Here is a 9,788-nt window from a genome sequence, read left to right on the forward strand (position 1 = left end):
TGAAATCATTCCTTCCCCTCTAACCATTACCAGCATCAAATCAGCAACTATTTGTTGTTCTGTGCATGGGAAGGTGTAAGCATTGTTAAGTCACTCAGGATTTTAGCAGTGTTAATCTCATGAGTTTTTCTGTCTTACTGCCAGCCTCTGAAGCTTTTCCCAAAAACTCTATGGGTCTGTCTCTAGCCCTCAGGAAAACCACTCAGAGTTTCCCCTGAATTTCCTCTGTGCTGAAAAGAAGGCACCATTCTGGGAAATCTCTTTTCCCAATGGCAGCTGTGCTGCCATTTCTCATTTGACTTCCAAGTGACATCAGAAGATTAGTTGCAATCTCTTTGCAGGCTGCTAATCCAGAGTGCTGCATTACAGGGCCTTGATGTCCCTCTGAATGTGACATCAATTTGACAAGAAACAGAATAGTGTTCATAGGTGCTACAGAGATATTGGCAAAGACATATTGACACCCCTGCCTTGAGCCCCATAAAAACAGCTGTAACACCCCCAAGGCAATTCCACAGGTCTGCTTGTGGCAAGAGGCACAACTTGATCCTGTTGAGGCTGTTTTGTCTCATCCTGTCACTGGCTGCCTGGGAGAAGAGACTGACCCCCACCTGGCTGTACCCTCCTTTCAAGTGGCTGTAGACACCAATAAAGTGTCCCCCCTGAGCCTCCTCTTCTCCAGGCTGAACAAGCCCAGCTCCCTCAGCTCCTCCTCATAAGTCCTCCTCATTCCTCATGCACTGGCAGTACCAACTTTGAAACTTAGCTTTTGCTGGTAGTTACTGCTATGGATTGTCTTTGACCATTGTACAGGACTTTGAAGTATGTTATTAGTTTGTCAAAATAAAACTCCTGTTGGTATGGAACTAGGACAGGCTGGCTTGAAACCAGGATAATTTCACTGTCTTGGGGAATATCTGCATTCTGCTGAGCTCTGATGGGCTATGCCATGGGCTATCACACCATAGCCATGTGGGTTTGTAAGCTGAAAGGAGATAGGGCATGGGTAGCCTGGTGCTCACACTACAAAAGAAGGCATCCCCCCAAAGAGAGACAAGAGTCAACCAACAGGAACCTGTCTCTCCCACCAAGATTCCAGTGAGAGCCAGGAACATGCTCAGCTCAGGTACATCAGCAAACGATGTGCTCCTTTGCTGATGTCACTGACCCCAGCTCTCAGACTGCTTGTTTGTTTAAGCAAAGCCTGTATACAGAATGCTCCTACTGGCAGAGATTTCCTGAGTCTCTGGCTTTGTTGTCTGTGGCTGTTTCCATTTCATAAGACAACAGTTCCCACCTGTCCCAGCCAGTGATATTTGTTCTTTAAAAGTGTTTCTTATTTCAGCATTTTGCCTTTGCCTTACCTAACTTGTATGAGGTGGGGAACCATGCTGGGCTGCTCCTGCCATGCTTTAATCACTGCTCCCCAGAAAGCCCTAGAAAGACATTTAACAGTGCCAGATAAATGAATATTCAGCAGAACTCAGCACTACTGAAATACTGAACTTTCTGTCACATTTTCAAATGCTTGCTTTTTATGACTACTGTAACATGAATATTAGTGAGACATGTCTTGTACATGACATGAGCCTTGTATAAAGTAAATGGAAGTAGAGGGTATTGGCTAAAATAACTCCAAGGCAAATCATAGAATCATAGAATGGCTTGGGATGAAAGGGACCTTACAGATCACCTAGTTCCAACCCCTAAAATGAAGTTGATAGGATTTTTTCTTCTCCTTTTTACTCAGTTGTTGAGGTAAGTCACTGCTATCTGCTATGAGGCATTTGACTACTCAAACTCCCAGTAGCCCTCCTATAGACTTTTCTAAGTTCTTTGATTTCTTCAGTTCTAAGTTTACAACTTGAGACAGTGCTTACAGACAGCAGTTAGAGATTTACCACTCATCGTCTCCTGCATCTCAGGACAGTCCATCACAGCACCTGTGAAGGCTGTTGTTAGATCCAAGTAAATGTATTTCTGGGTTCATGAAAGAGACGTCTTTAATCTGTGATTACCAACACTTGGCTGCAGACTGTCAGCTGGGTTTCCTCAGACTCATTAGCGAGGCCCAGCAATGGCAGTGACTGCCATCATACAGCACAATGGGAATGGCTTTTAAGCCCTAATTTATATTTCACATAAGTGCCTCTCTTTCCTGTGCTTGCTGCTAATGGACCGCCATTATGTGACTGGAAATGTCAATTTATTCTGTTTGGAGGAGCTGGGCTGTCTCCCTATCAGTGCCTCAGGCCTGACTAGCATTTTGCTGAAATTCCCCTAGAGACAGCAGGATAGTTTTATTTCACCAAGAGATAGGATTGTCCTGAGAACCAGCATAACAAAATAAGTGCTCTTGTGTATATTTATTATCCGAAGCTAGCCACCTGAGAAACACTAACAAGGCTGCATTTGCAATTGTGTTTGTTTAAATAGAGCAGCATGAAAATTCACAGGATAATTCCACAGCTCCCTGATCGTCTGTAGTGCTTCTGCATGGCTCGCGGAGCCCGTATCTTCGGGCAGTCTGACTCACACAAGACGGTAAGTGAACTCACAGCTCGCCTTGCAGGCAGCAGGAATTTCCACACCTCTCCTAGGCCAGGAGCCAGTGTCCCTGCTGATGGTGACCATGTGCTCCCCATCCCTCGGGGAGCTCTTCTGACAGAGAACGGGGCAGGGGCATCTGGGAAACGCTGTGGGACAAAACTGCTCCAGGGAGCGAGCGCTCGCTGGGGCCACGGGCGGGAAGGCTCCTCACCTGCCCATGCCCTGGTCTGCTCTTATGCAAATGCCTCCATTTGCTGTGGCAGGAACACCAAACAGTGTTAGAGGGTTACCTTCATTCTTTGGATAGTTCCGCCTGGAATGGCTTGCATTGTGGTTTTGCCTGGAAAAATGACTGGCTCTAGGTGGATGCTAAGGCTTTCGTGTATGCAACAAGGACCCAACCCTGTTGCACCAAAACGTGTGGGATGCTTTTCACTGATTTCAAAGGGACACAGCAGCTACTTTGCATTCAGCATTTATTTTTACTCAAGCCAGGTAAAAGCTCACTAATTTTGCTTAAAAAAAACCAGCAGAGTCCTATCTTTCCCCCTTACTGTACCTCACCTCAGTGGTGTAAAATAAATAGAGTTCATTCACAATTAGGACAACATGGAGCTTACAGTGTAGAACACTAAGCAGGTACATGTGACCTTTTGCTCTTATTTATCAGGACATCCCTGGCTCTAGTGGGGCTAGTTTATGAAAGCAGCTTGGCCATGTCCAGTTTTCTACAGTAGTCAGTTCCTCACAGGTTCAGGCTGTTAAAAAACTGTGAAAATACCTGTGATGTGGATTTCACATGCCTCATTTGGATGTTTCTATTCTCTGTTTCTGTTTATTCTGTCTTTTGAATCTTTTTGTCTTGCATTTGCATGTGTTAACTTCACAGTTTTGTTCAGTCAAGCTCCAATTCCACAGATCCTCTCCAAGTCATAATTCACACTGTTCAAATGAGAATGGCTTTCTAAGGCGGATCTAATCAGTGTTTCTCTTGGGAGGAAACCAAATGAGCTTTTCTCAGGTTGGCAATTCAGTCCAATTATTTCACAGATCTTTGTTCATTTAATTCCTCTGAAGTGGAACAATCAGAAGAAACAGGGCAGAGCTACAATGCAAACAGGAAATTACGATTTCTCAGTTTGAAGAAAATGAGATTTTATAACACATTCCTCCATTTACTTATTTATTTATTAAGCTTTATTCTTTTGTCATGCATCCTGGAAGTGCTTTATTGCTGAGCCCAGCAGTCTTGAGAGAACTAGCAGAATAATGTCAGTACCCCTCAAAACAGAGCTGTGTAGCCAAAGCCACAGGTACTGTAAATAAGCTCAACTCCATTGATTACCAGGGACATATATCAGTTTAGAGCAATGGAGAACTTGCAGTTCACTGCAGTGAAAGGATGCTTTTTCACTCCTTGGAAAACATCATTACATAGAATCATAAAATATCCTGAAACGGAAGGGACCCACAAGGATCACTGAAGTCTAACTCCTGGCCCTGCACAGGACAGCACCAGGAAACACTCCATGTGCCTGAGGGTACTGTCCAAATGCTTCTTGAACTCTGTCAAGCTGGTGCTGTGACCACGGCCCTGGGGAGCCTGTTCCAGTGCCCAACCACCTTATGGGTGAAGAATCTTTTCCTAATATCCAACCTAAACTTTCCCTAACACAATTCCAAGCCATTTCCTTGAGTCCTGTCAGCAGTCACCAGAGAGAAGAGATCAGTGCCTGCCTTCTGCTTCCCCTCACAAGGAAGTTGTGGACTGAGATGAGGTCTCCACTCTGTTCCCTCTTCTCTAGGCTGAAATATGTGCTTAATGACCACATATGTTATCATTAATCACCTAAGAGATTCAGAAGGAGACTTCTAGCAATGACACTAAGCACTTCTTTTTGACAACAAAAGTTGATCAGGCGTAGAATTTCTGCTCTGGCTATTGACCATCTTCCCTGCAGGGCCTGCCTCTCTCTGTTTTGCTCTGTGAGGTGTGCTGCCTCAGATGACTGAAAAACTGGGGCTTTTGCTCAGATTACTAATGACAGGAATTGGCCTCAACATGTGGAAGGACAGCTCTGACACAATGCCTGCTTCCAGCTCAGGGCCTGACTCGGTAAAATTATTTAAACTGAACTCCAGGTCAGTGCTCTGAGCCCAGGCCAGCAGAGAGCAGGGCAGATTTACAGAACAGGTCACAGTCCAGCTGGCTTTATCCTCTTCTCAGATCTACCTTTTGCCTCATGGATCCAACATTCTACAAAGTGGTCTAGTGCTGCTGGATGCAGGAGGACACTGCAGTGTTATCTTCCAGCAAGTGATTAGTGAACAACTGCAGCCTGTGGGAAGGACTCACATTGGAGAAATTTGTGGACAACTGTCTCCCGTGGGAGAGACCCTGTGTTGGAGCAGAGGTGGATGGAAGATGGAAGGAGCAGGAGAGGCAACATGTGATAAACTGATCATAGCCCCCATTCCCTGTGCCACTCATGTGGGCATCTGATGTCCAGCCCAGGTCAGCCCCCAACAGCTGCAGAGGAGTTTCACTTACAAGCTGAAAATAAGCTGGAAACAAATAAACTGAGAAAACAAGCTATGACACAGAAGACTGTGTTTAATAACCAGGTGTCGTGATGGAGGGAAATCCCAGACGCTCAATATGAGTGATCAGCAGGATTCCCTTTATTGATCGTATACAGGCTTCTTATATACTATCAATAATAGGCTCATACATATTCATAAAGGCGCATTCTAAGTGGTTCACGTAGTCTTAGCTGACTTCTTAACCCCTCCTAGTTCCTCTTCTGTGGTCAGCAATTCTCTTTTTTCTTTGTCTTTTCTAACCACAAGTATTTTATTGTTTTACTGCCAAAGACTAACCTTGCTAACTGTGCAATAAAACACTTAGCTCAGCAATAAGAACTCAATGGTGGCTCAGTTGTTAGGCAGGCTAAGTGCAGCTTTTTGCAACTTCAATTGTTACACAAGATGTGTGCGATGTTGAGCGAGATCTAGCTCACCAAGCGGCAGAGGTTTTATGTGCCCTTTCTCACGTAGCTAATCTTCCACAATATTTCCCCTGATAACCAGGTATCTGAGGATCAAGGTATGAAAGACTAACATAAGGAGTTGCTTTTTCTTTCTTTTTCTTCTCCCCCTCTCTTTTCTAATTTGAGGTGCTGGAACTCCAGATTTTCCTTTTCTTATTAATTATAATTTCCAATCACAAACTATCATGGATGCTTTGCTTAATTGCAGACATCTGGGAACAAAATTAATCTTTAGTTTGGATATAAAACTGAAAAATACTTTGTTGAAATTAGACATGGTAATTCATGGTTGTCTTTTAAAGAGGTGTCTATCTAAGACCAATAACTTTAGGCCACTGAGATAGATCATCAGTAGTGCCTTGATGAACATAATAATTTTGATGGATGATATCTTGCAGCTGTCAGCAGGTTGAACCTACTTGTTGATGGTTCTCAGGGGACTGGCTTAATGATTGCACAAATGAAGCAAGAACTAAACTAAGACAGACAATTTCATGGAAATTATGAAAATGTTGGAAAGAAGCAGTATTTGTTCCCTGAATAAGCATGTCTTAATTTCTACCTAACAAGTAATAAAATGGAAAAGGAAAGAGGTATTTATTTTTTTCCCTGTCATCTTCAATTCCTAGGCATCAGGTTTTGAGGTACTGTGAAGATGTATTACAACTTTAATACTGTCTTTTCTCCAGAATTTTGTGCACCAGTACCACTGAATGCAATGACAGATTTTGGAAAGTGATGCCATTCTAGATGTGGATCTTCATTTTTGTTGTTTCAGCCTGATCCCCTTACTGTCCAGATCTGGGACCTTCTGGAAGCCTCCACAGCTTTTTCCTGGGTTTCATTCACAGGCTTCCTTCACATAGCAACCAGAACATAAGGGCAAGGTGTACAACTAGACCTTGTCTAAGTAGGAAGCCAGGACCTGCAAGGGGCACGCATCTACGTGTAACCCCTGGGAGGTGCAACGAGTGCTTGAGCCTTTGGAGGGACAGCAGCAACTTGGCACTTGGTGCACATCTGGTTGGTTAGCTCCAGTACCAGTGCTTCCAAAATGCTGCCTGGAGTACTCCTGAGGGATCAGTCCAGCAGGAAAGGACATGATCTTCTTGAAATGCTTTCTGCCTTCTGCCTTTCTGCCTAAGGTTTCTATTCTGACCCTTAAAAACCCTGTTACTCTGAAGCCTGGTGTGATAGCAATAGGAGATAAAAAGCTCGAGTTTCTGATGGGTTTTTAAGAGTTTTAGCCATGGCCTTTCTCATCTCCTCAGTCCTTGTTTTGTGATGTGGTTAATCTTTCTTATGTAAAACAACCCGAGCACTTAGAATGCATTTCTAATGTCCTGTTGTGTTCAATCTAGCTCAAATGACAAGCAGCAAAGTGCAGCAGCCTTTCAGTTAGAAATGACATGGCTTCTGCTGACATTTCCCAGCTGAAGAATCATTTTGTGAATCATACACACTCTTTCTTTCCAGCTCTTCTGAACCCTGTGAAAAGCAGAATCAGAACTAAACAGGTGGAGTTCGGGGGAGTGTGAAAGCCTCGAGGGAGCTGCAGCAGAGAAAAATTAGGGTCAGCACCCTCAAGGAGGTCAGGGAGCGAGGGCCAGAGCTCTGAAGAAGAAACCTATTCATCGGTACCCCGAGGAGAAGCGCCTCTCGTGATGGAGAGGGTGTCGGCCCCAGCAGCAGTTCTGGGAGCGGCTGTGGGGTACCATCCCCTCGCGGCTCCCTGCGGTCAGGACGCGCAGGGACGGAGAGGCAGGGGCCTGGGAAATCCACTTCCCGACGGCTGCCGAGGGGGACGCGCTTCCAGCTGGCAGCGGCACGTCCCCACCTGCCTTCCTGAGCATCGCCGCTGCCTCCGGCCCTCCGCCGGCTGCCGCGGGCGGTGTGTGCCAAGGGAGGGCGGCGGAGAACCGGCTCTCCCTGCCGGCCCCGAGCTCTCCTCCCGAGCGCGGTCGGGAACGCCGCCGAGCCTCCCCGCTCCGCCCGGGCTCTCCCGGCGGCACGGACCGCGGGCGGCGGCTGATGCGCGGCGGGAGGCGGATGGCAGCGGCCGGAGCCTGCCCGGCCCAGGGGCGCTGGGGCCGCGGCCCCCGCCCCGGCGAGGAGGGGGGAGCGCCCGCCCGGGCACGGCTCCGCCCCGCCCGGGGGACAGCGGCTGCCGCGGGCACCGGGGCGAGTGGCCGCCCGCAGCCGCCCCGCCCGGTCCCGCCGCTGCTGGCGTCGCCGCCCGGGGCTGCGGATCCTCGCTCCGCCAGCGGCTCCGGGCCGGCCCTGCCCTGCCCGCGGCGGGCTCCCAACTTTCCTCGGCGTGGCACGAAATGTGCCGGGGCGCCGCCGAGCCGCTTTGACGTCTTGATCCTCTCCGAGAACTTAACAGGATCGCAAAGCCCTTCGAGCGGCTTTTCCCGGTGAGCCGGGCTTAGGCGCTCGGGCTGCGGCCGTAATCCGCCCGCGCCGCGCGGAGGGGCGGCTCGGCGGGCCCTGCCCTGCCCCGGCGGGCCCTGCCCTGCCCCGCCGCCCCCGCCGGGCCGGGCGCGCTGCGCTGCCGGGGCTCCCGGAGCGCGTCCGGGCCGCCCAAGGGCAGCGCTGCCCGCACCGCGCTCAGCGAGAACGCCCCGGGACCCCGCATCCAGGCAGACGGACGGACGGACGGACGGACGGACGGAGCGCCAGAGTTCGGATGCTGCGGGGAAAAGCGTGGGCAGGTGAGTCTGAAGCAGGAGGCAGTAAGCCTGCCTTTCTGTCATGCCCGTGAGAGTGGCATCGTGTCCCGCATCAAACTTCAGTTCTAAGCCTTAGTTCAGAAGCTTGAAATGGAAACGTAAACTTTATTTATTTAATTTTAAAGAAAAGTGTTAATTTGATTAATTGATGCAGAGATCTGTACTTACAATTAAACTGGATTCAGGGCACAAATCTGAACAGAAGTGGGGCTGAGGGGATTTATCCACTCCTGTTGACTGAGGCTTAATTTTACCAGCTTGTTCCATGTGTCTCAACTTCTCCACTGTCCGGTGCCTGTGGTGTAAGCATGAGGCTGTCAAACCCTATATAAAGAAAATGCTAGCAAATACTACAGGCAGTGAAAGGGAATTATTTTCCAGTGATTCCTGGTAGTTCCAATAAACTGACCTTGGTTCTAGCAATATGACATCTTTTGTAAAACTCCTGTAGTGTAATCCAGACCATAGTCTTCCTAAGACTGTACAAGATATAATAATAACTATAATCAGTGTCTTTCTCTAATGCAAGGTCCCCTCATTTGCCAAGAGGAAAAAGTCAGAAGACGACAAGGAAAAATGACCTGAATATTACTTTAGATCTCTGAAGAAATAATGTTAAATGTAAATATTGGTACCTCTTGAATTACCTGTTTTAGCTGTATTTTGTTTTCCAGATTCGTAGTTGTTGCATTCAAAGCGCATTTAAAATCTGTAATTTTCCTTGTTACAAGTGAGCAAAGTGTAGTTTCAGATGTTATAGCTTTCGAAATAGCATAACTGTGTGTCTTCAGTCAGCACAGTGGTTTTTTTTCCTCTGGTATTTCTCATGTTGTTTTCATTGAGCATGCATGCTAAAGCCATCTGATTAGAAAAATGCATGTTGCAGATGATAATGGGACTGTCAGGATGTCGAATCAGCAAGGGTAATCATGGTAAACAAGTAGTGCATGACTTGAGGGAAGAACACATCAGCTTTAAAAAATTATATGTCATCCTTCCATATCAGCATCTCTCAGCTTTGCCTTCTGTATATCCCAGCCTTTGTCATCCAATTTGCACCCAGCTCAGTCATTTCGGTTCAGCACGTTGTCCTGCAGCCTTCTCCAATGTTGCCATCTCCTTTCATTAGCATCTCTTAAATCCTCTTCGGTAGGATGCCTCGTTACTGCTTGTGAAACGTGACTCGATTACCTCTCGTGCTTCCCTTCCCCAGCCAAATGGGATGGCTCCGATCGTTCACATAAAGTGGGCAGGGAGTGAATTTAAATGGGTAACACTCACACGTATGCACGTGCACACATGCAAACATACATATTTATTTTATAGGCACGCATTCAGGAGTGTAAACCTGCTGTGTTCATGCTGGATTCATGCCCCTGCTACGTTCGCTTTTAGGAGTTACCTTGGTACATGAATGCACTGACAGGAGACGTTGGCAGAACCGGTGAATTTTAAA

The sequence above is a fragment of the Aphelocoma coerulescens genome, chromosome 1 (genome assembly GCF_041296385.1).
Source record: "Aphelocoma coerulescens isolate FSJ_1873_10779 chromosome 1, UR_Acoe_1.0, whole genome shotgun sequence".
Taxonomy (NCBI): Eukaryota; Metazoa; Chordata; class Aves; order Passeriformes; family Corvidae; genus Aphelocoma; species Aphelocoma coerulescens.